This window comes from Carcharhinus amblyrhynchos, chromosome 5 (assembly GCF_965287045.1).
Source record: "Carcharhinus amblyrhynchos chromosome 5, sCarAmb.v2.hapA, whole genome shotgun sequence".
Classification (NCBI taxonomy): Eukaryota; Metazoa; Chordata; class Chondrichthyes; order Carcharhiniformes; family Carcharhinidae; genus Carcharhinus; species Carcharhinus amblyrhynchos.
In genome coordinates this window covers 29,220,394-29,248,119 of record NC_137328.1, presented here as the reverse complement: position 1 = coordinate 29,248,119, position 27,726 = coordinate 29,220,394, and the positions used below count along the sequence as shown (strand labels likewise).

General features: G+C 44.0%; 1 protein-coding gene and 1 pseudogene across 1 annotated transcript in view; both read right to left on the bottom strand.

Annotated features, from left to right (window-relative positions):
- LOC145343408 (UDP-glucuronosyltransferase 2A1-like) overlaps positions 1-27,726 on the bottom strand; it is a 93,993-nt gene that overhangs the window by 63,507 nt on the left and 2,760 nt on the right. The window lies entirely within an intron of this gene.
- LOC145343345 (UDP-glucuronosyltransferase 2A2-like) lies at positions 1,506-26,801 on the bottom strand (annotated as a pseudogene).

Here is a 27,726-nt window from a genome sequence, read left to right as displayed (position 1 = left end):
AAAACCATGCTGACTATCTCCAATCAATTCATTACTCTCTAAATAACTATAAATCCTATCCCTAATAATTTTTTCTAAAACCTTGCCCACAACAGAAGTAAGACTCACCGGTCTATAATTCCCGGGGAAGTCTCTGTTCCCCTTCTTAAACAATGGGACAACATTTGCTATCCTCCAATCTTCCGGTACTATACCTGAGACCAACGACGACCTGAAGATCAGAGCCAGAGGCTCTGCAATCACCTCTCTTGCCTCCCAGAGAATCCTAGGGTAAATCCCGTCCGGACCAGGGGACTTATCTATTTTCAAACCCTCAAGAATATCCAGCACATCCCCCTTATCAACTGCAATACTGTCTAGTTTACACCCCTGCAACCCAGTGTTCTCCTCAGCTACATTCATGTCCCCCTGCGTGAACACCAAAGAGAAATATTGGTTCAATGCCTCACCAATCTCTTCCGGTTCCACACACAACTTCCCTCTGCTGTCTGTAACTGGCCCTAATCTTGCCCTAACCAACCTTCTGTTCTTAACATACCTATAGAACGCCTTAGGATTCTCCTTAATCCTATCAGCCAAAGTCTTCTCATGTCCTCTTTTAGCCCTTCTTAACTCACTCTTCAACTCCCTCCTAGCCAATCTAAAGCTTTCTAGTGCACTACCTGAGCCCTCAAGTCTAATCCGAACATAAACCTCCTTTTTCTTTTTAACCAACGAATCAACTTTTTTAGTGCACCACGGTTCCCTAGCTCTACCAATTACTCCTTGCCTAACAGGGACGTACCTATCAAGGACTCGCAGTAACTGCTCCTTGAAAAAACTCCACATTTCGGACGTTCCCAGTCCCTGTAGTCTCCAAGTCCAACCTATGCTTCCTAATTCTCTCCTAATGGCCTCATAATTACCCTTCCCCCAGCTAAAACTACTGACCCGAGGTTCATGCCTATCCCTTTCCATCACTAAGGTGAACGTAACCGAATTGTGTGTCACTGCTGGGGGTGTGGGCGGCTGGAGACCAGGGCACTCCAGGACAGGAGTGGGGGGGGTGGGGTCAGGGCTGGTCTGTGAATGGACGAGGGGGAGCCACAATTGCCCCTTTGGGGGGGGGGGGGAGGTAGGTGGAAACAGCACTATGGGGAATCCCTGGCTGGCCAGTGATGGAACTGGCTAGCAAACTGCATGCGCAAAGTTCTGGAACTATCAGTCTCTGGCATGAATAGGGCTCACCCTCCAACCCCGAGCTTTTAATTATATTCATGATTGTAACCTCTGCATTGCACAGAGTGTGGGAGATTTGAGTGTGAACTCCTACTGAAAAAACAATCGTGATGTACATCAGTTTTCCTGCAAATTCAGCACTTTTTTGAGAGAATCACCCCCTGATCTTTTCTCCTTTGGTGAGATCTTTTGATATTGACAGAGCTCACACTCACACCTCATGGAATAAATCAAAATACCAATCCTTTTTGCTTTAGTGAGAGAAATTGTTCAAACTCACCTAAACCTCACTGTAGTACAAGTCCCATTCTTTGTGTAAAGGTGTTTTGAAATCTCTCAGCAAAGCTCATTTTATCAATAAGTTCTGAGATGGCAATAGGTACATAGAAAGGAGAAGCTGGGATTTGTCCAGAGGACGTCTCCGTTGCATTTGTGAAGGAGAATCTCAGAGTGAAGGTGAAGGGCATTCTCAGCTTTATAGCCAGAAGCTCACCATAAGGACTTACAGGATCAGAGAGCAGAATGCTAAACTTTGATTTTTGCAACAGTTTGTAGTTTTTTATTATTCCATCACATACCAGTCTGTTCAGTTTTGTTCCTGTTGTAATGATTGCTCTGAATCTTTTGTATCCATCCCAGAAGGATAAATATGTTTTCTCATGGAGCCAGAAGTGTAGAATGTCCTTCAGAAAATCTTTGTATGTGTCACTGCTCAATGTTACTTCAAATTTCATGGCGAGGGCTCAGAATAGTTTATGTAAAGTGCACCTGTATGTTCAGCCACAGTAACGTTATGACCTCTCTCAATCAGCTCTTCAATGATGGGTTTTAAATTAATCTAGTGGCTAACTTCTGTAGGCCAAGTCAGCACATTGGCACACGTAACTGGAGTAAGAAAAGAAGTATAGACAAATACCTGAGCTGCATAATGTCCAGCCAGAATGATGCAGGGTCGTAAACCAACACTAACTTCACTGCCCCTCTCCACATGATTCAGAACAAAAGGATCCTGAGTCCTTTTGGGTTAAAGTTCAGCTTGATGTGATAAAGCAACAGCAAATTTGAAACCTTGGACTTGATTTATAAATGCTATGACTGAATCCAAGATTTTATTATTCACTGCTCGACATCTAGTGAAATCATTAAACGCCTGCTGTCTATTGGGGAAGGGGATAGTGTGGATCAAATTGAGGCTAAGGAATGTGTAAAGAAAGAGAACTATGCACTTATACCATTTCTTTCACAACCTAAGGTAGTCCCAAACCAGGGCTGTGGTAAACCCCAGTAACTAGTGAATGTCAACTTCTAGAAGACCTTTTTAGAAAGTTCCAGATGAAAGATTATTGAACTCAATCTGTGGAAAATCAGTAAAATCCTGGGAAAATTAAAAAGGTTTACAGCATTTATGTAAAACTTTCCCTGAGCACAGGTCAACCTAGAGCACTTCACATCTGATGAGCTTTGAAATATAGTTGTAATGTGGTAAACCCAGCAGGCAATTTATACACAATAAGTTTCTTCCACTAGCATAATGAAATAAATGAACATAAGAACATATAAGAACATAAGAACACAATGGAGTTTAGAAGGATGAGGGGGGATCTTATAGAGACGTATAAGATAATGAAGGGGATGGATAGGGTAGAGGTAGAGAGATTCTTCCGGCTTAGAAAGGATAGCAGGACTAGAGGGCACAGCCTCAAGATAAGGGGGGGGGTGCAGTTTAGAACGGAGTTGAGAAGGAACTTCTTCACTCAAAGGGTGGTGAATCTCTGGAATTCTCTGCCAGTTGAAGTGGTTGAGGCTACCTCGCTAAATATATTTAAGTCACGGGTAGATAGGTTTTAGGTAGGCAAGGGAATTAAGGGTTATGGGGAGAAAGCGGGCAAGTGGAACTGAGCCACTTCAGATCAGCCATGATCTTATTGAATGGCGGGGCAGGCTCGAAGGGCTAGATGGCCTACTCCTGCTCCTACCTTTTATGTTCTTATGTTCTTATGTTATGCAGCACCCTTTCAGTATTCCACTAGCGCCAGCCTAAATTATATGCTCAACTCTCTGGAGTGAGACTTGAACCCACAGTCATCTGTCTCAAAAGTGAGTATGTGACCAGTGATCCATGGCAAACACTTAACTGCAGGACTGTACTTAATCTTAACTATCAAACAATCAATCAGAGCAGAACCAAATATTAACCATTCACATCAACAAAGGTAACCAGTTATTACTTTTTATTGCCAACCCATTTAAGTGTGCTCATTGAATTCCTGGGCCAGGATTTTTAGGATAAGAACAGAAGAACATAAGAAGTAGGAGCAGGAGTAGGCCATCTAGCCCTTCGAGCCTGCCCCGCCATTCAATAAGATCATGGCTGATCTGTCGTAGCTCAGTTCCACATTCCCGCCCTCTCCCCATAACCCTTAATCCCCTCTCTTATCAAAAACCCATCAACCCGCGTCTTAAAAATATTTAGCGAGGTAGCCTCCACCACGTCAACGGGCAGGGAATTCCAGAGATTCACCACCCTTTGAGTGAAGAAGTTCTTCCTCAACTCCGTTCTAAACCGCCCCCCCTTTATCTTGAGGCTGTGCCCCCTAGTCCTACTGTCCTTTCTGAGCGGGAAGAGCCTCTCCACCTCTATCCTATCCGTCCCATTCATCATCGTATACGTCTCAATGAGATCTCCCCTCATTCTTCTAAACTCTAACGAGTACAAGCCTAGTTTATTCAGCCTCTCCTCATAGCTCAACCCCCTCAACTCCAGCATCAGCCTAGTAAACCTCCTCTGCACTCCCTCCAAGGCCAAAATATCCTTGCGTAAGTACGGCGCCCAAAACTGCACACAGTACTCCAGCTGCGGCATCACCAATGCCCTATACAGCCGCAGCAAGACCTCCCTACTTTTATATTCAATCCCCCTCGCTATGAAGGCCAGCATCCCATTCGCCTTCCTGACCACCTGCTGTACCTGCAAGCTGGGTTTTCGTGACTCATGCACAAGGACCCCGAGGTCCCTCTGCACCGCAGCCTGCTGCAGTTTTTCTCCACGTAAGTAATAATCCTTCCTACCATTATTCCTACCAAAGTGGACCACCTCGCACTTGCCAACATTAAATTCCATTTGCCAGTTCCTGGCCCATTCGCCCAGCCTATCTAGATCCTTCTGCAGACTCTCCGCACCCTCCGCGCAATTTGCCGTTCCACCAATCTTGGTGTCATCAGCAAATTTCGACACCATACACTCGGTTCCCTCCTCCAGATCATCTATATATGATGGAGTTTCTCTTCCTATTATCTGAGGAGTCACAAGAACACATTCCTGCTCATATTGCCTGCCCTGCAGACATTTAAAGCTCTAACAAGCTTTAAATTAGTTGTAGATGGGACTTCCTTCCCTCCTGCCACTGTCCCCCATTCTTCTTCTTCCAAGGGATTGTCTGATCCCCAGCTGACAAAACTCTACTCCATCCGAGTTCCACAGGTTCAATCATAACCCAAGACTTACAATATTCCACACCTCACTTAGATCTACTTCCAGATCCAGTTAATTTGGTCTCCCATTATTTTGGTCAGTTGAGCTTACCCACCACTGAAACAGCATTCCACTACCTGTTTTAATATCTAAACGCAGGCAAGGTCCCAGATTTTAAAAAATAATCATACCTTCAATTGGTGTTCCCTGGTTCTCAACCTTTCTTTCAATGGGAACAGATTTTCTCCTTCTACCCTGTTTAGACCCCTCACGATTTTGAACAACACTTATCAACTTTCCTGCCAGTCATTTTTTTGCCCGAGGACTACAACCCTTGTTAATCTAACCGATCCATATGACTGAAGTTCCTCATTCCTGGAACCATTATCCTAAATTTTTTCTGCTTCCTCTCTAATCAGAATGGGATATGTATGAGGTTATTCACTTTGGATGCAAAAACAAGGCGGCAGATTACTATCTGAATGGCTGTAAATTGGGAGAGGGGAGAGGCGAGTGTGCAGCAGGGCCTGGGTGTACATTGTGTTACTGAAGGGAAGCATGCAGGTGCATCAGGCGGTAAAGAGGACAAATGGCATGTTGGCTTTCATTGCGAGAGATTTCAAGTACAGGAGCAGGGATGCGTTGTTGTATCTATACAGGGACTTGGTGAGGCCACACCTAGAGTATTGTGTGCAGTTTTAGCGTCCTATCCTGAAGAAGGATATTCTTGCTCTCGAAGGAGTGCAGTGGAGGTTTTCCAGGCTGATTCCAGGGATGGCGGGACTGATGTATGAGGAGAGATTGAGTAGGTTAGGATTGTTTTCACTGGAGTTCAGATGAATGAGAGGGGATTTCATACAGACTTAGAAAAGTCTAACAGGATTAGACAGGGTAGATGCAAGGAGGATATTCCTGAAAGCGGGGGAGTTCAGAACAAGGGTTCAGAGTCTGAGGATTCAGGGTAGACCATTTAGGATGGAGGTGAGCCTATGGAATTCATTACAACAGGAGGTAGTTGATGTCAAAAAATTGAATGCATTCAAAAGGCAGCTGGATATAGCACTTGGGGCAAATGGAATCAAAGGTTATGAGAAAAATGCAGGATTAGGCTATTGAGTTGGATGATCAACCACGATCATAACGAATGGTGGAGCAGGCTTGAAGGGCCAAATGGTCTCCTCCTGCTCCTATCTTCTGTATTTTTATGTTTCTAATGCTCTCACATCCTTTGTAAAGAGTGGTGTCCAGGTTTGGACACAATGCTCCAATCGAATCAGCGTTTTATAAAGATCCATCATAACTTCCTTGCTTTTATTTTCTGGGCCTCTAAGTCGAGGATCCCATATGTTTTATTAACCACTTTCTCAATCTGTCTTGCCACTTTCAATGATTTAAACCTATTTGTTACTGCAGACCACATGGGCTCTGGGGCAAAAAAACTGGATTTAAAAAGGAAAACAAAATGGAGGAGAGAGTTAATGGCCTCAAGTTTTTGAAGTAATGTGCAGTCCAGAAGACCTAAATCCTGTCCAATTGGAAGATGAGGTGCTTTTCCTCCAGTTTGTGTTAGGCTTCATTGTGGCAGGCCAAGGACAGGCAAAAGAGCAAGACAATGAGCTTAAAGCAAGCAACAGGAATATCGCAGTCATGCCTCTGGACTGAGCAAAGGTGTTCCGCAAAACGGTCACCTAGCCTGTGTTTAAACTCGCTGATTTTTTAAAAATAGTGGTATGATGCTCAAACTTGCCTCAAACTATCCTACATTGGAACTACGACTTCATTTCAGAAGCACTTGATTGCTATAAAATGCATTGCAGTCTCCTGAGGATGTCAAAAGGTGCTATATAAATGCAGTGAATTACTTACATATTGAAATCATGCATATGCTTATTTGATGGCGTTCTTAAATCTATTTAAATTAGCCATTAACCAGGTTACTACCTCTTCTCTGCTAATATCAACAACAGTAATCATATGCCTTTAAAACTTCCAAGAACCAATGAGACTGGCTTAGCAGGAATACATCCGTGTCTGCATGGGATTCCTCCAGGTGCTCCGGCTTTCTCCCACACTCCAAAGATGTGCGAGTTAGGTTGATTGGCCATGTTAAATTGCCCCTTAGTGTCAGGGGGGATAAGTAGGGTAAATACGTGAGATAACGGGAAAAGGCCTGGGTGGGATTGTTGTCGGTGCAGGCTCGATGGACCAAATGGCCTCCTTCATAGTGACTGTATGATCATGCAGACACTGGCTGCAATAATTGTAATTAGCCATTGTTCTTAAAAGACCACCGGCATCTCCCACCAATATATTTGTATGTAGTGTGATGGGGCATATGTCTGCAAGTGTGCAGCAGGCCGAATAGGAATGGCCTCCATGAACTACAACAGCCTGTATAGGGATTGAACCAATGACAATTGTATCATTTTTGATCATATTGTAGCTATCTAGCTAACCGATCCCACAAGCATTTCTTACTTTTGAACAATCACTTTGCTTCAAAAACACTTCTATTGAAGTAAAATGCTTTGCAATTTCCTGAGAATGTCATGAATTTTTTTATTCCTATATTGCAATCATTAATCAGCTAGTTTGTTGGTATTCATAAATTCAGTTAAATTAACGAGGTTAAGCCTCTTCACAAGGTTTAAAACTTCCCAGAATTTATGGAACTGACAAGCAGAAATAGTCGTGACCCCCAAAAACTATAAGTAACTTTACTATCACTTTAAAGCGGGGAAATGTACTTTCCAACTCACCTGAAACTTCACTGTAACGTGCGTCTCAGTCATGCCAAAGCTGGTTGGACACTCAAGCGTACATGAGAGAGTAAAGAGCATTTTGAAATCTATCAGTAAAGATCATTTTATCATGGGAAAGAGGAGCTAAGATTTATCCACAGAACCTTTCCATTGTAAATCCTGGAGAGAATCTCAGAGTGAAAATAAAGGGAATTCCCAGCTTCATAGCCAGAAGGTAATTGCGATAATGGAGATGGTCAGCAAGCAAGATTTTAAATTTTGGTTTTTGCAGCAGGTTGTGGTTTTGTAATATTCCATCATTGACCTGTTTGTTCACTTTTATTACATTTGCCATGATCACTGAGAGCCTTCCATACCCAGCCCAGTGAGATAAATAAGATTTCTCGCGCATGAAGAATGCTGTTGATTCCTTCAAAAAAATCTTTGTATGATTCAGGGCCAAATGGGACTTTCAAATACTTCAAATTTCACAACTAAGAGCTTAGAATAGTCAATATAAAGTGCAGCTAAATATACAACCACAGTAATGTTATGACTCTCGTGGTCAACCCCTCAATGACAGGTTTTAAATTAATCTAGTGATTGCCTTCTGCAGGCCAGATTAGCACTAGCCCTTCGAGCCTGCCCCGCCATTCAATAAGATCATGGCTGATCTGAAGTGGATCAGTTCCACTTTCCCGCTTTCTCCCCGTAACCCTTAATTCCCTTGTCTACCAGAAAACTATCTACCCGTGACTTAAATATATTCAGCGAGGTAGCCTCCACCACTTCAATGGGCAGAGAATTCCAGAGATTCACCACCCTTTGAGTGAAGAAGTTCCTCCTCAACTCTGTTCTAAACTGCACCCCCCCCCCTTATTTTGAGACTGTGCCCTCTAGTTCTGCTATCCTTTCTAAGTGGGAAGAATCTCTCTACCTCTACCGTATCTAGCCCCTTCATTATCTTGTAAGTCTCTATAAGATCCCCCCTCAGCCTTCTAAACTCTAACGAGTACAGACCCAGTCTATTCAATCACTCTTCATAACATAACACCGTCATCTCTGGTATCAGCCTGGTGAACCTTCTCTGTACTCCCTCCAAGGCTAATATATCCTTTCTCAAATGCGAGGACCAAAACTGCACACACTACTCCATTTGCGGCCTCACCAGTACCGTGTACAGTTGCAGCAAGACCTCCCTGCTTTTATATTCTATCCCCTGTCGCTATAAAAGCCAACATTCCATTCGCCTTCTTGATCACCTGCTGCACCTGCAGGCTGGGTTTTTGTGATTCGTGCACAGGACCCCCAGGTCCCTCTGCACTGTAGCATGCTGCAGCTTTTCACCCTTTAAATAATAATCCCTCCTACTATTATTTCTATCAAAGTGGATAGTTTCGCATTTGTTAATGTTATACTCCATCTGCCAAGTCCTCGCCCACTCATTGAGCCTATCCAGATCTCTTTGCAGACTTTCCGCACCTTCCACGCAATTTGCTTTTCCACTCATCTTTGTGTCATCAGCAAATTTCGTTACCCTACACTCAGCCCCCTCCTCCAGATCGTCTATGTAAATGGTAAACGGTTGAGGCCCCAGCACCGATCCCTGCGGCACTCCACTAGTCACCAACTGCCAACCAGAAAAGCACCCATTGATTCCAACTCTCTGCTTCTTGTTAGATAACCAATCCTCTATCCACGCTAACACCTTACCCCCAACTCCGTGCACCCTAACCTTTTGCAGCAACCTTTCGTGAGGCGCCTTATCAAACACCTTCTGGAAATCTAAAAACACCACATCCACCGGTTCCCCTCTGCCCACCGCACTAGTCACATCCTCATATCCAGCATGAGTCGCAAAAGCCCAGCTTGCAGGTGCAGCAGGTGGTCAGGAAGGCGAATGGGATGCTGGCCTTCATAGCGAGGGGGATTGAATATAAAAGTAGGGAGGTCTTGCTGCAGCTGTATAGGGCATTGGTGAGGCCGCAGCTGGAGTACTGTGTGCAGTTTTGGGCGCCGCACCTGCGCAAAGATATTTTGGCCTTGGAGGGAGTGCAGAGGAGGTTTACTAGGCTGATACCGGAGTTGAGGGGGTTGAGCTATGAGGAGAGGCTGAATAAACTGGGCTTGTACACGTTAGAGTTTAGAAGAATGAGGGGAGATCTCATTGAGACGTATAAGATGATGAATGGGATGGATAGGATAGAGGTGGAGAGACTCTTCCCGCTCAAAAAAGACAGTAGGACTAGGGGGCACAGCCTCAAGATAAAGGGGGGCGGTTTAGAACGGAGTTGAGGAAGAACTTCTTCACTCAAAGGGTGATGAATCTCTGGAATTCTCTGCCCGTTGAGGTGGTGGAGGCTGCCTCGCTAAATATTTTTAAGACGCTGGTTGATGGGTTTTTGATAAGAGAGGGGATTAAGGGTTATGGGGAGAGGGCGGGAAAGTGGAACTGAGCAGTGACAGATTAGCCATGATCTTATTGAATGGCGGGGCAGGCTCGAAGGGCTAGATGGCCTACTCCTGCTCCTATTTCTTATGTTCTTATGTTCCCCTTCACGAATCCGTGCTGCGTCTGCTCGATCAAACCATTCTTTTCTAGGTGTCGTGCTATTTCTTCTTTGATGATAGATTCTAGCATTTTACCAACTACGGACGTTAAACTAACTGGCCTATAATTCCCTGCCTTTTGTCTGCTACCCTTTTTAAACAGTGGTATAACATTAGTCGTTTTCCAATCTTCCGGCGCTTCCCCAGAGTCCAGCGAATTTTGATAAATAATTACCAAGGCATCCGCTATCACCTCTGCCATTTCTTTCAGAACCCTGGGATGTATTCCATCCAGTCCCGGGGACTTGTCTACCTTCAGTCCCGTTAGTCTATCAAGCACGACCTCTCTAGTGACAGTAATTGCATTCAGGACCTCATCTCCTACCATCCTTCTATCTTCAATATTCGGCAAGCTATTTGTGTCCTCCTCCGTAAAGACTGACACAAAAAACTTATTTAAAGCCTTAGCCATTTCCTCATTACCCACCGCTAAATCCCCCCTCTCATCCTCCAAGGGTCCAACATTCACTCTAGCCAGTCTCTTCTTCTTTATATACTTGTAAAAACTTTTACTATCATTTTTTATATTTATAGCTAGTTTAACTTCATACTCTAGTTTTCCTTTCTTTATCGCTTTCCTAGTCATTCTTTGTTGTTTTTTAAAACTTTCCCAATCTACTAATTGCCCACTATTTTTAGCCGCTCTTAACACATCTGATTTTAATTTAATACTCTCCTTTATTTCCTTCGATAACCACGGCTGGTTATCCCTTTTCTTACAGCCCTCCTTTACCATCAAAATATATTTCTGCTGAGTACTGAAAAAGATCTTAAAAATCCTCCACTGTTCCTCAGCCATCCTACCAACCAGTCTGTGCCCCCAATCTACATTCGCCAATTCTGCCCTCATCTGATCATACTCCCCTCTGTTCAACCAGAGGACACAGGTTCGGGACCCTACTTTCTCATTCTCCATCTGCATCAAAAACTCAACCATATTATGATCACTCATCCCAAGAGGATCCCTCACAAGAAGATCCCTAATTCTATCTGCCTCGTTACACAGTACCAGATCTAAGATAGCTCGCTCCCTCATAGGTTCCATTACATACTGTTCAAGGAAACTGTCCCGACAGCATTCCAAGAACTCTTCCTCAAGCCCACCGCGTCCGACTTGGGTCAACCAATCAATATGCATATTAAAATCCCCCATAATTATCGCCGTTCCATTTCTGCACGCATCAATCATTTGCTTGTTTCTAGCCCGCCCCACCTCAAAGTTATTATTTGGAGGCGTATAGGCCACACCCACCAGTGTCTTTCTCCCCTTACTGTTCCTTATCTCCACGCACAATGATTCCATGTTTTGCTCTTTGGAGCCTATATCTTCTCTTACTACCGCCCTGATATTATCTTTTAACACTCTGGAGAAAGAGAAACACTGCGAACAGATACCTGAGCTGCATAATGCCCAGCAGGAATGGCTCAGACACTGAGCGCTTCAATCCCATCTTTACAAACACAACAGAATGCTGCTCTGAGCAGTATAAGTCAGAACAAATCAAAACCATTTACCGACAGGACAAGGGGTTCAAGCCTTTTGGGATAAAGGATTCATTCCTGCTTTACAAAGTGAAAGCAAATTGAGATTCCTGGGCTGGATTTTGAATTATTTGAATTGGGTCTAGATTCAATAGTTAACTTTCAAAAATGTATCAGATATATATGTGATAAGGAAACATTGGCAGGCTAATAGAGAGAGTATAGAGAAGTGGATCTAATTGTTAGTGAATTAGTTGGGGCATGTAATTTAGCTGGCCTGCTGCACTAATGCTCTATTGTGGCTCCTTTTAAACACCGGCTGCTCCATTGTAACCACAAACTGATGTACCGTGGCATTGACAGTCCCCACCCAAAGCAGTCTGCATCAAATGGGACACAAATACGGAGCCTGGTGGAGTCTGACTGAAGGGTACTGAACTGTAAGCAGCTGCTATATTGCTGCTAGGAATATCAACAGATATAACTGGCAGTCAAAAACAGAGTGAAGTGTTAGGCATGGTAGCCTGAACAACAGCAACCAAGCCAGATGATGACCAGCCTTGCAACCTTCAATGAACTATGGACATGCATTATCTTCTCCTCTCTAGCTTCAGAATAACGGGTCAACCCTTTAGAACAGAGATGAGGAGCAGTTTCTTCAGCCAAAGGAAGGTGAATCTGTGGAATTCATGGCCACAGAAGGCTTTGGAAGCCTGGTCATTGAATGTATTTAAGACAGAGATAGTTAGGCTCTTGAGTGGTAAGGGGATCAAAGGTTGTGGGGGAGAAGCAGGAGAATGGGGTTGAGAAACTTATCAGCTATGATTGAATGGCAGTGCAGGCTTGATGGACTGAATGGTTTAATTCTGCTCCTATACTCTATAGTCTCTTTTCCATATCCTATCACTTATTTGGGCATTCTATTACTTAGCTTGTCTTCCTCAAGTACATTACTTAACAGTTCTCCTGGTAATATTCCACTCCCAATTTTGCACCTCACCTGGCTAGTCCACTGATATCTTCCTGCAATTTGCAGCTTTCTTGCCGGTTATCAACCACATGGCCAATTTTTGTGTCATCTGCAAACCACAGGATTTCACATTTTTCAAACAAAAACAATCTTGATTGCATTAAAAAATGAATTAAATAAGTACTAATTACTTAACACTATAGTTTATAATTACTTACAATATGAACTGAATTCTATACTATTTCCCTTATACATAACAAAAATCCTGAAGGTTGATTCACTTTTAGAGGGACCAACCCAAGGAGCATGCCACAATCCTCTGGGATTCGCTTTAATTCTCCAATTATTCTCCAAGGTAAAATTTTAGGGAAATTCTTCCATTAGCCTTTGGCTTAGCAATCCTCCGATTATTTTACAAAACTTCACCATTGTAGAGCTCTTCAAGGGGAATTTTCCTATTCCGCCCACTATGAGAATTAGACCGGGTGAGGGATGGATCATGGAAATGTCCATTGACCGCACAGGATTTTCCAGCTTCGGGGCAAGCGCAGCTGTAGAATCCCACCAAAGAACAAAGAAAATTACAGCACAGGAACAGGTCCTTTGGCCTTCAAAGCCTGCACCGACGATGTTGCCTGACTGAACTGAAAGCCCCTGTATTTCTGGGGACATATCCCTCTATTCCTATCCTATTCACTACTTGTCCAGACATCCCTTAAAAGTCACTGCTTCTACTACCTCCCCTGTCTATGAGTCCTAGGAACCCACCACTCTCTGTTTAAAAAACTTGCAAACTTGCCTCTTACATTTCCTTTAAACCTTGCCCCTCATACTTAAACTTATGCCTCCCTAGTAATTGACTCTTCCACCCTGGGAAAAAACTTCTGACTATCCACTGTATCCATGCCTCTCATAATCTTGTAGACTTTTATCAGGTCGCCACCTCAACCTCCATCATTCCAGTGAGAACAAACTAAATTTTTCCAACCTCTCCTCATAGTTAGTGCCCTCCATACCAGGCAACATCCTGGTAAATCTTTCCTGTACCCTCGCCAAAGCCTCCACATCCTTCTGGTAGCGATCAGAATTGAACACTATATTCCAAGTGCCACCTAACTAAGATTCTATAAGGCTACAACATGATTTGCCAATTTTGAAGCTCAATGCCTTGACTGATGAAGACAAGTATGCCTTATGCCTTCTTGACCACATTCTCCACCTATATTGCCACTTTCAGTGACCTGTGTATCTATATATCCAGATCCCTCTGCCTATCAATATTCTTAAGGGTTGTACCATTTACTGTATATTTCCTGGTGATGGATAAATAAACAACTTACTGGAGGAGGAAGCTCCACAAATATCCCCATTCTCAATGACAGAGGAGCCCAGTATATCAGTGCAAAAGATAAGACTGATGGATTTGTGACATTCTTCAGCAAGGAGTGCCTAGTGGATGATTCCTCAGTCAATTTGATTCACTTCATGTGATATCAAGAAACAGCTTGCAGGCAGCAGATACTGTGAAGGCTATAGGCCCTTGCAATGTTCTAGCAATAGTACTGAAGACTCCTGCTCCATAACTTTCCGCACCTCTAATCAAGCTGTTCCAGTATAGCAATAATACTAGCATCTACCCAGCAACGTGGAAAATTGCCCAGGTGTGTCCTGCATACAAGAAACAGGGCAAATCATCCAAGCCAACTATTGCCCCATCAGTCTATTCCAAATCATTGGTAAAGTGATGGTAGGAGTCATCAACAGTGCTATCAAGCGGCACTTACTCAGGAATACCTGCTCACAGACGCTCAGTTTGGATTCTGCTAGAGTCACTCAGTGCCTGACTTCATTACAGACTTGGTTCTAACATGGACAAAGAGCTGAATGCCAGAGGTGAGATGAGAGTGATTGCCCTTGATATCAAGGCAGCATTTGACTGAGGATGATACCAAGGGGCTCTAGTAAAACTAGAGTCAATGGGAATAAGCGGGAAAGCTCTCTGCCAGTTGGAGTCATACCTGGCACAAAGGAAAATGGTTGTGGTAGTACAAGGTCAATTATCTCAGCTTCAGGAGTTCCTCAGAGTAGTGTCCTAGGTCCAACCATCTTCAGCTGTTTCATCAATGACATTCCTTCCATTACACGGTCAGAAGTGGGGTATGGTGTGTTGATGACTGCGTAATGCTCAACATCAATTACAACTCCTCAGATACTGAAGTACTCCAACTCCTAATGCAATATCCAGGCTTGGGTTGATAAATGGCAAATAACATTCATGCCACACGAGTCGGGCAATGACCATCTCCAACAAGAAAGGATCTAACCATTGTCCAGGCCAATCAATGGCACTATCATTCTCTCACTGTCAATATCCTAGGGGTTACCATTAATGGAGAAAAGAAATGGAGCAGCCATAAAATACAGTGGCTACCAGAGCAGATCAAAGTCTAGGAATCCTGTAGCGGGTAACTCACCACCTGACTCCCTAAAGTGTTCTCCATCAAAAAGGCACAAGTCAGAAGAGTAATCAAATACGCCCCACTTGCCTCGATGAGTGCAACCCCAACAACACTGAAGAAGCTTGACACAATCCAGGACAAAGCAGCCCATTTGATTGCCAACCCAATTCATCCACCATCAATGAACAATGGCAGCCATGTGTACCATCTACAAGATGCACTGAAGGAACTCACCAAGGTTCCTTAGGCAGTACCTTCCAAACCCATAACCATTACCATCTTGAGGGACAGCATCAGCAGATAGCTGGCAACACTGCCACCTGGATGTTGCCCTTTAAGTCACTCACCATCTTGACTTAGAAATATATTGCCATTTCTTTGCTGTTGCAAGGTCAAAATCCAGGAACTTGCTCCCTGACAGCAGTATGGACGTTCATAAACTTCAGGGACTACAGTGGTTCAAAAATGCAGCTCACCACCATATTTTTGAAGGGCAGCTAGGGAAGGGCAATAGATGCTGATTTAGTCACTGACGCCACATCTCATAAATAAATAAAATATATTGATTGTGGGGCCATGTATGAAAAAATGTCTTCTTCTCATGCAGTTTTACAACCCGTTTTTCCAGAATTGCAAGTTTTTAGCATTTTTTATGGAGAGAACAAATACATATCCTGCCTCTACCAAGGGGTCAACTATTGCTTAAATTTTTCTTTCACCGTAAATTCTGACCTTGTAAAATAAAGTAAGAAGGCTCACATCACTAGGTTAAAGTCCAACAAGTTTATTTGATAGTGAATCCACAAGCTTTCGGAACGCAGCTCCTTAGTCAGGTGAGTGGAAAGTTCTGATCAGAAACAGGGCATATAAAGGCACACACAGTTTACAGAATACTGATTAGAATGCGAGTCTTTACAGCTAATCTGCTATTTAAGTATTAAAGGTGCAGAGAATGTGAGTAGAGATAGTATTAAGCATAGGTTAAAGAGATGTGTATTGTCTCCAGACAGGACAGGAAGTTCGATGTTACAAATTTAAGTAAGTCATGGGGGTTACAGATAGTGCGACATGAACCCAAGATCCCGGTTGAGGCCGTCCTCATGTGTGTGGAACTTGGCTATCAGTCTCTGCTCAGCAACTCTGCGCTGTCGTGTGTCGTGAAGGCCGCCTTGGAGAACACTTACCCAAAAATCAGAGGTTGAATGCCCATGACCGCTGGAGTGTTCGCCAACAGGAAGGGAACAGTCTTACCTGGTGATTGTTGAGCAGTGTTCGCTCATCTGTTGTCATAGCATCTGCATGGTCTCCCCAGTGTACCATGCTTCACAACATCTTTTTCTGCAGTGTATCAGGTAGACAACATTGGCCGAGTTGCAAGAATATGTGCCATGTACCTGGTGGATGGTGTTCTCAAGTGAGATGATGTCATCCATGTCAATGATCTGGCATGTCTTGCAGAGGTTGCTGTGGCAGGGTTGTGTGGTGTTGTGGTCACTGTTCTCCTGAAGGCTGGGTAGTTTGATGCAAACAATGGTCTGTTTGAGGTTGTGCAGTTGTTTGAAGGCAAGACGTGGGGGTGTGGGGATGGCCTTGGAGAGATATTCGTCTTCATCAACAGAGAAGATGCCGTAGCTTCTCCACTCTGGGGAAGTACTGGACAATGAAGAGTACTCTGTCCACTGTGTCCCGTGTTTGTCTTTTGAGGAGGTCAGTGCAGTTTTTCACTGTGGCATGTCGTAACTGTCGATTGATGAATCGAGCACCATATTCTGCTCTTATGAGGGCGTCTTTCAGCGTCAGAAGGTGTCTGTTGCAATCCTCCTCATCTGAGCAGATCCTGCGTATAAGGAGGGCTTGTCCGTAGGCGATGGCTTCTTTAATGTGTTTAGGGTGGAAGCTGGAGAAGTGGAGCATCATGAGGTTATCTGTGGACTTGCAGTACAGTGAGGTGCTGAGGTGACCATCCTTGATGGAGATGCATATGTCCAAGAATGCAACCAATTCCGGAGAATATCCATGGTGGGTCTGCTGGTGGGATGGGACTTGTTGATGTCATCATATAGCTGTTTCAGTGATTGCTCGCCATGAGCCCAAAGGAAGAAAATGTCATCGATGTATCTACTGTATAGCATCAGTTGAAGGTCCTGTGCGGTGGAGTCGTCGATCGACATTCCCAACATGCCACAGCAAGAAACCACACCAACCTCCTCAGAAGACAAACGCAGGACACAGTGGACAGAGTACCCTTCGTTGTCCAGTATTTCCTCAGAGCGGAGAAGCTACAACATCTTCTCCGGAGTCTTCAACATGTCATTGATGAAGACGAACATCTCGCCAAGGCCACCCCCACTTCTTGCCTTCAAACAACCACAGAACCTCAAACAGACAATTGTTCACAGCAAACTACCCAGCCTTCAGAAGAACAGTGACAACAGCACCACACAACCCTGCCACAGCAACCTCTGTAAGACATGCCGGATCATTATCATGGATGCCATCGTCTCATGTGAGAACACCATCCACCAGGTACACGGAACATACTCTTGCAACTCAGCCAACATTGTCTATCTAATACGCTGCAGAAAAGGATGTCGCGAAGCATGGTACATTGGGGAGACCATGCAGACGCTATGACAATGGATGAATGAACACCGCTCGACAATCACCAGGCAAGACTGTTGTCTTCTTATTGGCGAACATTTCAGCGGTCATGGGCATTCAGCCTCTGATCTTCGGGTAAGCATTCTCCAAGGCGGCCTTCACGACACACGACAGCGCAGAGTTGTTGAGCAGAGGCTGATAGCCAAGTTCCGCACACATGAGGACAGCCTCAACTGAGATCTTGGTTCATCTCACAATATCTGTAACCCTCATGACTTACCTGAACTTGTAACATCTCACTTACTGTCCTGCCTGGAGACAATAAATATCCCTTTAACCTATTCTTAATGCTATCTCCACTTACATTGTCTGCACCTTTAAGACTTGAATAGCAGATTAGCTGTAAAGACTCGCACTCTAATCAGTATTCTGTAAACTGTGTGTGCCTTTTTATGCCCTGTTTCTGATCAGAACTGTCCAATCACCTGACGAAGGAACAGCGTTCCAAAAGCTTGTGGGTTTACAATCGAATAAACTTGTTGGACTTTAACCTGGTGTTGTGAGACTTCTTATTGTGTTTACCTCAGTCCAACACCAGCATTTCTACATCATGACTACCATCGACACTTGTAAGATAAACTCAGGTTAAATAAACTTAAGCTTGTCTGATTTGCCTTTACATAGGAATTATTTACTAGCTTCTTCACCAAGCTTTTTCCATTTATGTACAGTTAAACTTTAATTCCTAAAACCAAAAGCTATATATTGTTGTAGGTAAAATAATGCCTCTGAGACTTTTAGTGAGTCAAAATACAGTAGCTTTTATTTCAAAGCTCTGGTGTTCATTCAAGAACTTTGGGAGAAATTAGTTCCTAACAATGGACTACCAAACTTCTCATAGAACACAAACATAAGTGGGCATTTATACATTATGAGTTTTAGTGTCAATCACAACACAAGTTTCCCATTCCAGCCAGAACTCCGGGTCTTCCTTCCTTGGTCGTGATACAGCCCTAGATTTAATTACACTTCACAGTCCACCTGGCAGCTACAGTCATGACACACGGTCACGATTCAAAACCTTCCTGCAGCAGTACCGGCATCCCTGTCTTTGAAGTTACTTGTGCGATCGTGGCTGCCCCAGCAGGACTCTTCCTGTTAAAAGCCGGTATCATAAACTACCATCTGTGTAATGATGTCCAACTGACACGAATAGGTAGATTTGCAAAGTCTACAAAATAACAGCCACATTAAACTATCTGTCTTTATAAAAATGAGAGTTAAAGCATGTAAGACATGAACAAATAACTTATATCAGTGCCAGGAACAGTATAAGCTAAAGGAGATCAGTCATGAGGAAGGTTATGTTTGTGACATATTCTAGATACAAAATCCATTAACCCTTTCCCTTCAGGTACAAAATGTGTTCACCTTTTCCCTATTTCAATATTAAAACTGATTCAACTAAAATTATGAACTAGATTTTTGCAGCAACACCAAGATAAACAAGAAAGAAAGAGAGTTAAAATTTTGAGTCTTTTCAGAACTGAACAGAGGCAGAAATGCGATGGGTTTTATGAAGTTGACAGAGGGGAAGAGACTGATCAAGCAAAAGGGATGGCTGGGAGAGGTTAGAGGGAGAGAGATTAAATAACAAAGCTGTCATGAAACAAAAAAAACGAGAGGTGCTGAGAGGAACATAGCATTGGTCCAGGGTAAGTCTTAATGGCAAAATGCACATCTCTGTTTGACAGCAAAACATAAAAACAAGACACATACTGGCTTGGCAAAAGAAAAATAATCTACTCCCAATAACCTTTGGTTTACTTGCCTGACAAGAATATATCTACCTCCACTTTAAAAATATTCAATGACTCTTCTACCACTGCCTTCTTCAGCAGAGTTCCAAAAGAACTGAGGTAAAATTTTGCCCCCTAATTTTAAAACCATGTCCTTAGTTCTGGATTCATCCACAAGAGAAAACATCCTTTCCATGTCCACCCTGTCAAGACCATTCAGGATCTTACATTCTTAGAGTCACCCCTCACTCTTCTAAATAAAACAAGTCCAGTCTGTTCAACCTTTCCTCATATGCCTATCAATCAATTCCAGATATTAATCGAGTAAACCTCCTCTGAACCTCCTCTGCAACTTCCATGAAGTACAAGAGGTTGAATCTGGACTGAGTCTAAAATGCAGATGTTCTATGGTATATGGGGATGCCTGGCATGTTTGGTTTTAAGCTGCAATCTGTGCAGTCACCACAACAATCAGTAGTGAGAATTCTGAATGATTATTACCCACCATTCAGCCCATTGAGCCTGCACTGACAACAATCCCACCCAGGCCCTATCCCAGTAACTTCCTGAAATTAAGGGGCAAATTTAGCATGGCTAATCAACCTAACCCACACACCTTTAGACTGTGGGAGGAAACTGGAGGAAACCCAAGCAGCCACAGGAGAATGTGTAAACTCCACACAGACAGATGCCGGAATTTAATGCAGTTCCTTGGCATAATGAGGCAGCAGTGCCACCATACCACCTAGAACTGAAGAGAGATAGAAATGTGATGAATTATATAATTGAAGAAGGGGCAAAACAGAAGATTAGGGAACAGTCAAAATTAAGTGGAGATTGACAAAGATGCCATAGACGTTAGAAAAAGGGGGTGTTAATGGTGGCATTAGGGACTGAACAAGTGCTAGGAGAAGCCAAGGGAACTAAAAAAAAACACAAAACAGCTTAACATAATTCAAACCCTAAGAAAATACAGAAAGTACACAATATTGATGCCAAGCACTGCAAACATGAGAATTCTAGGGTGAGCAAAGCGGTAAAATTCTGGCCAATGTATCAACTTCCAGGCTCTGGCCGTAGTTCACCTACCTCCATACTTGTCAAACTTATCATTAACTACACTGATCATTAACAGACAGAAGTTTAATTAATTAAAATAATGCACATGAACTATCTAGTTCTCTGCTCTGATATGAAGAAATGCAGCAGAGAGGAACACCAGGATCAAGGGTCATTTGCATAGCTAGGGCAGGCCACCAATTCTATTTTGACTCTTCTAAGGCAGAGCAGAAACCTGCCAAGTTCAAAAGGACTGAACGAAAATGGCAGAGATTTGCCCAAAAAAAACTGAGTGCCTTCCTGGGCTCACTAATGATATTGAAATAACGATTTCAATATTCTAATGAAGCTTCTGCTGGTTTCTGGCATGGAGCTGATTACATCAGAAAACATTGCCTGGGAGACTCATGATCGGCCAGACACCAGTTGCAAGGCCTGCTACAAGCCCCCCACTGATGTCTCTTGGCATGCTGTGCTAGTTGAACAGCGCAGTGGGCCTGTTTTTCAAAACTCCTTGGTTTCTGTCGGAGTCATTCTGATTAGAGAAGGTAACTGCAATCACTCCTGGGCCTAATAAGTGGACCTTGTAGGTTCCACAATGCATCTTAAAGAATTTAAAGAAAATTACAGGAACCAGGTGCACAAAAGTTGTAATGAACCAAGTCAAAAAGAAAAGTAAAGCGTACAAAAGGTTCAGAGAGCTAGGATATGTTAGGGATCTAGAGGAGTATACGGCTTATAGGAAGGAACTTAAGAAGGAAATTAGGAGAGCCAGAAGGGGTCATGAGAAGGCCTTGGCAGGTAAGATTAAGGAGAACCCTGAGGCGTTCTACAAATATGTGAAGAGTAAAAGGATGAGATGTGAAGGAATAGGAACTATAAAATGTGAAGGTGGGAAAGTTTGTACAGAACCAGTAGAAATAGCAGAGGTGCTTAATGAATACTTTACCTCGGTATTCACGGTTGAAAAAGATCTGGGTGGTTGTACTGCAGGCTTGCGGTGGACTGAAAGGATTGAGTATGTGGACATTAAGAAAGAGGATGTGTTGGAAGTTTTGAATAGCATCAAGGTAGATAAATTGCTGGGACCGGATGGGATACAAAGAACAAAGAACAAAGAACAACCCAGCACGGGAAACAGGCCCTTTGGCCCAACGAGCCCGCGCCGCCGCATCACCCTACACCTATTCTACCCTGCATGTCTACGAATGGGACCCTACTCAGTCAGATTCAGGGAAGAAATAGTGTCAATTTGGTAGAAACCGATTAGCCTAAGAGCACATCTTTGGGGTGTGGGAGGAAACCGGAGCGCCCGGAGGAAACCCACGCAACCACAGGGAGAATGTGCAAACTCCCACAGACACAGGCCCAAATCCATGTATCTGCACAGCTAGCAGTGCTAGTCACTGAGCTGTTGCGGCGCCCGTCTATCGGTCCAGGATCAAGCACACACACCGACATGAAGTACTAGGCCACTCCTGGACTTCCAAGAGCAGCCCACGCACGACCCGCCGTGTGCATGCCCCTCGCTTGACACGAGGTGGACCTCCACCTGTGGAATAAAGACAAAAAATATTAATCATACAGCCTGCCCTTCCGGTGTCTCCCGAGGTTTAACCCTATTTAATAGCCCCTACCATATCCCTCCATTCTCGTTTCACTCATGTGCCTATCTAACTGCATCTTAAACGAGTCCAACGTTCCTGCCTCCACCACCCTACTCGGTAGCGCATTCCAGACCCCCACAACTCTCTGCGTAAAGAACCTTCTTCTTACCTCCAAATTATACCTCCCCCCCCTCACCCTTAAGTGATGACCTCTCGTGTTCGTACCCAGTCTAGGGAGCAGTCTCTCACTATTAACTCTATCTATTCCCTTCAGTATCTTATATACCTCTATCATGTCCCCTCTCAATCTCCGTCTTTCCAAGGAGAATAGCCCCAGTCTCTTCAATCTCTCCTCGTAACCCAGTCCCCCCATGCCAGGCAACATCCTGGTAAACCTCCTCTGCACCCTTTCCAGAGACTCCACGTCCTTCCGGTAGTAAGGTGACCAGAACTGGACGCAGTACTCTAAATGCGGTCTAACCAACGTTCTGTATAACTGAAGCATTAGACGGCAGCTTTTATTCTCTATGCCCCTTCCTATAAAGGCTAACATCCCATAAGCCTTCCTAACAACCTTCTCCACTTGTGACGCAACCTTCATGGATTTGTGAACCTGCACTCCCAGGTCCCTCTGTATGTCTATACTCCTAATCGGCCTACCTTTTATCACATAGCTCCTCTCTGCATTATTCCGTCCAAAATGCATCACCTCGCATTTGTCAGGATTAAATGCCATCTGCCACCTATCTGCCCACTGCACCAACCTATCTATATCCTGTTGTATCACCTGACAATCCAGTTCCGTACCCGCCAACCCTGCCATCTTGGTGTCATCAGCAAACTTGCTGATCACACCACCTACGCCCTCTTCCAAGTCATTTATGTAGACTACAAAGAGGAGAGGTCCCAGTACTGAGCCCTGCGGCACACCACTGGTCACTGGCCTCCAGCCCGACAAGGTACCCTCCACAACTACCCTCTGTCTCCTATTTCCCAGCCAGTTCTCAATCCACCTAGCTACCTGGCCTCGTATCCCATGCGCCTTAACCTTTTCTACCAGCCTACCGTGAGTACCCCAGGTTACTGTGGGAGGCCAGGGAAGAGATTGCAGAACCTCTGGCTATGATCTTTGCGTCATCGATGGAGATGGGAGAGGTTCCGGAGGATTGAAGGATTGCAAATGTGGTTCCTATATTCAAGAAAGGGAATAGGGATAGCCCAGGAAATGACCGACCACTGAGTCTAAACTCAGTGGTTGGTAAGTTGATGGAGAAGATTCTGAGGGACAGGATTTATGAACATTTAGAGAAGTTTAGTATGATCAATAGTAGTCAGCATGGCTTTGTCAAGGGCAGGTCATACCTTACGAGCCTGGTTGAGTTCTTTGAAAATGTGACTGAATACATTGACGAAGGAAGAGTGTTAGACATGATTTATATGGACTTCAGCAAGGCGTTCGATAAGGTCCCCCATGCAAGACTTCTTGAGAAAGTGAGAGGGCATGGGACCCAAGGGGCAGTTGCCTTGTGGATCCAGAACTGGTTTGCCCGCAGAAGGCAGAGAGGGGTTGTAGATGTGTCTTTTTCGCATGGAGGTCGGTCACCAGCGGAGTGCGGCAGGGATCTGCTCTGGGACCTTTGCTGTTTGTAATTTTCATTAATGACCTAGATGAGGAAGTGGAGGGATGGGTTGGTAAGTTTGCTAATGACACAGAGGTTGTAGATAGTTTGGAGGGATGTCAGAAATTGCAACATGACATAGATAGGATGCAAGGATGGGCAGAGAAGGATGGCAGATGGATTTCAACCCGGATAAATGTGTAGTGGTCCATTTTGGCAGGTCAAATGGGATGAAGGAGTATAATATCAAGGGTAAGACTCTTAGCAGTGTGGAGGATCAGAAGGACCTTGGGGTCCGGGTCCATAGGACTCTTAAATTGGCCTCGCAGGTAGAGGATGTGGTTAAGAAGGCGTATGGTGTACTGGCCTTCATCATAAGAACATAAGAAGTAGGAGTAGGAATAGGCCATCTAGCCCTTCGAGCCTGCTCCGCCATTCAACAAGATCGTGGCTGATCTGAAGTGGATCAGTTCCACTTTCCCGCTTTCTCCCCATAACCCATAATTCCCTTGTCTATCAGAAACCTATCTACCCATGACTTAAATATATTCAGCGAGTTGCCTCCACCACTTCAATGGGCAGAGAATTCCAGAGACTCACCATCCTTTGAGTGAACAAGTTCCTCCTCAACTCCGATCTAAACTGCCCCCCCTTATTTTGAGGCTGTGCCCTCTAGTTCTGCTGTCCTTTCTAAGTGGGAAGAATCTCCCTACCTCTACCCTATCCATCCCCTTCATTATCTTATATGTCTCTATAAGATCCCCCCTCTGCCTTCTAAACTCCAACGAGTACAGACCCAGTCTATTCAATCTCTCCTCATAGGCTAACCCCCTCATCTCCGGTATCAACCCCCTCATTTCGGGTATCGAGGGATTGACTTTAGAAGTTGGGAGATAATGTTGCAGCTTTATAAGTCCCTAGCCAGACCTCGCTTGGAATACTGTGCTCAGTTCGGGTCGCCTCATTACAGGAGGGATGTGGAAGCTATTGAAAGGGTGCAGAGGTGATTTACAAGGATGTTGCCCGGATTGGGTGGCATGCCTTATGAGGATAGGTTGAGGGAGTTTGGTCTTTTCTCCCTGGAGAGACGAAGGATGAGAGGTGACCTGATAGAGGTGCATAAGATGTTGAGAGGTATTGATCAGGTGGATTCTCAGAGGCTTTTTCCCAGGGCTGGAGTGGTTGCTACGAGAGGACACAGGTTTATGGTGCTGGGGAGTAGGTACAGAGGAGATATCAAAGGTAAGTTTTTCACTCAGAGGGTGGTGGATGAGTGGAATCGGCTGCTGTCGGTGGTGATGGAGGCAAATTCGATAGGGTCTTTCAAGAGACTTCTGGGTGAGTACATGGAACTTAATAGAATTGAGGCTTATAGGTAAGCCTAGTAGGTATGGATATCATCGGCACAACTTGTGGGCCGAAGGGCCTGTTTGTGCTGTAGTTTTTCTATGTTCTAATTTTCCTGTGATCTTTACTCAGATCCTAAGGAGAGTAAGCCCCTGGAAATAATCATGAACTTCCTCCATAAACCCTCTTGAAATCAGAAAGGAAAACCCACGAGCCCACACTGGTGACTGTTCTAAGCTTTGGTTGCAACACTGGTTGAATTCCAATTGCATGTGTTATATATAGAATCTCATAAAATCCAAGGCACAGAGACAGGCCCTTCAGCCCAAACTGGCCCATGACTGACCAAAGTGTCCATCTAAGTGAACCCCATTTGCCTGCATTTGGCCAATATCCCTCTAAACCTTTCCTATCCACATATCTGTCCAAATGCCTTTTAAATGTTATCGATGTCCCTGCCTCAACCACTTCCTCCAGCAGCTCATTCCACATACATATCACCCTCTATGTAAAATAAGCTGGTCCTCAAAATCCCATTAATTCTTTCCTCTCTTACCTTAAACCTATGCCACCTAGTTCTCAATTCCCCAACCCTGAGGAAAACTCTGGGTACATTCAGTCTATCCATGCCTGTCATGATCTTATAAGCCTCTGTAAGATCAGTCCTCAGTCTCCTACGCACCAAAGAAAAAGGTCCTAATCTGTCCAATCTCTCCGTATAACTCAATCCCTTGAGTCCTGGCAGTATCCTTGTAAATTTCTTCTGCACTGTACCTAGTTTAATAACGTATTTCCTATAGCAAGCCAACCAAAACTGAACATAATACTCCAAGTGAGGCCTCACCAATGTTCTGTATAACTGCAACATAATTTCCCAGCTTCTGTACTCAATGCCCTGACAGATGAAGGCCAGCATGTCAAAAGCCTTCTTCACTGTCCTATCTAACTGTGACTCCATGTTTAGAGAGCCTGCACTAAGGTCCTATCATTCACCATGAAAGTCCTACCTTGATTTGACTTTCCTTACACTATCTGTATTGAACTCCATCTTCCATTTCTTGGCCCACTACCCCAGCTGATCAAGATCCTGCTGCAATTTTTGATAACTTTCCTCACTGTTAACAATACCACCTATTTTAATGTTATCTGCAAACTTACTGATCATGTCGTATATATTCTTATCCAAATCGTTGATGTAAATAACAAACACAATGGGCCCAGCACTGACTCCTGAGGGACACCCCTAGTCACAGGTCTCCAGTCCGACAGGCATCTTTCCACCATTACCCTTTGCTTCTCACTGTCAAGCCAATTGTATAATCAATCTGCCAGCTGTCTCTGAATTCCATGTGATCTAACCTTTCAGAGCAGCCTACCATGTGGAACTTTATTCAAGGTCTTCCTGGAATCCATATAGACTTGCCCTCATCAATCTTCCTGGTCACTTCATCAAAGAACTCTAACAAATTTGAAAAGCATGATTTCCCATGTACAAAGCCGTGCTGACTACTCCTAATCAAATCCTGTCTTTCCAAATGCCTCAGAATCCTCTCTAGTAACTTACCCAACATAGATGTTAGGTTCACTGGTCTATAATTCCCAGGTTTTTCTTTGTAGCCCTTCTTAAATAAGGGCACAACATTTTCTACCTTCCAGTCTTCTGGTACCTTACCCATGGCTAACGATAATGTCACTATCTCAGCCAGGGCTCCTGCAATTTCTTCTCTGGCCTCACGCAGTATTCTTGGATATACCTGCTCAGGGCCAGGAGATTTAACCACCTTCATACATTTTAAAACGTCCATCGCCGCCTCCATTGTAATATATTGTCCCCAATATATTGCCACTAACTTCCCAAGTCTTCATGTCTTTCTATATGGTGAACACAGAGAACTATTAATTGAGAACTCAACCAACTCCTGAGGTTCCACACCTGTCCACTTTGGTCTTTGAGCGATCCTATTCTCTCTCTAGTTATTCTTTTTCCTTTAATATACTTTAAAAAATCCCTTTGGAATCACCTTAATCCCCTCAGCCAAAGCTACCTCATGCCCCATTTTTGCCCTTCTAATTTCTGTCTTGTACACTTCCAGGGAATCTCTTGATTCCAGCTGCTTGTACCTCAGTATGTTTTGTCATCCAGGATTCCCTACTCCTGCCAGCCTTGCCCTAACAGGAATATATTGAACTCTTGCTCCCACTTGCCAGAGGTCCCTTTGCCCTCAACAATCAACTAATCAATCCTTAGAAGTTCCTGTCTAATTCCATTAAAATTCACCTTGCCTCAATTTAGAATTTGCACCTGTGGACCAGTTCTATGCCTTTTCATAACTATTTTAAAATTAATAGAACTATGGTCACTGGTCCCAAAGTGATCCCCTATCATCAAAAGAAACCTGGGAAATTACAGGCCAGTAAGTTTGACGTCGGTGGTTGGCAAGTTATCGGAAGGTGTGATAAGGGATAGGATCTACAAATATTTGGATAGACAGGGACTTATTAGGAAGAGTCAACATGGCTTTGTGCACGGTAGGTCATGTTTGACCAATCTATTAGAGTTTTTCGAGGAGGTCACCAGGAAAGTGGATGAAGGGAAGGCAGTGGATGTTGTCTACCTGGATTTCAGCAAGGCCTTTGACAAGGTCCCCCATGGGAGGTTAGTTAGGAAAGTTCAGTCGCTAGGTATACATGGGGAGGTTGTAAATTAGATTAGACACTGGCTCAACGGAAGAAGCCAGAGAG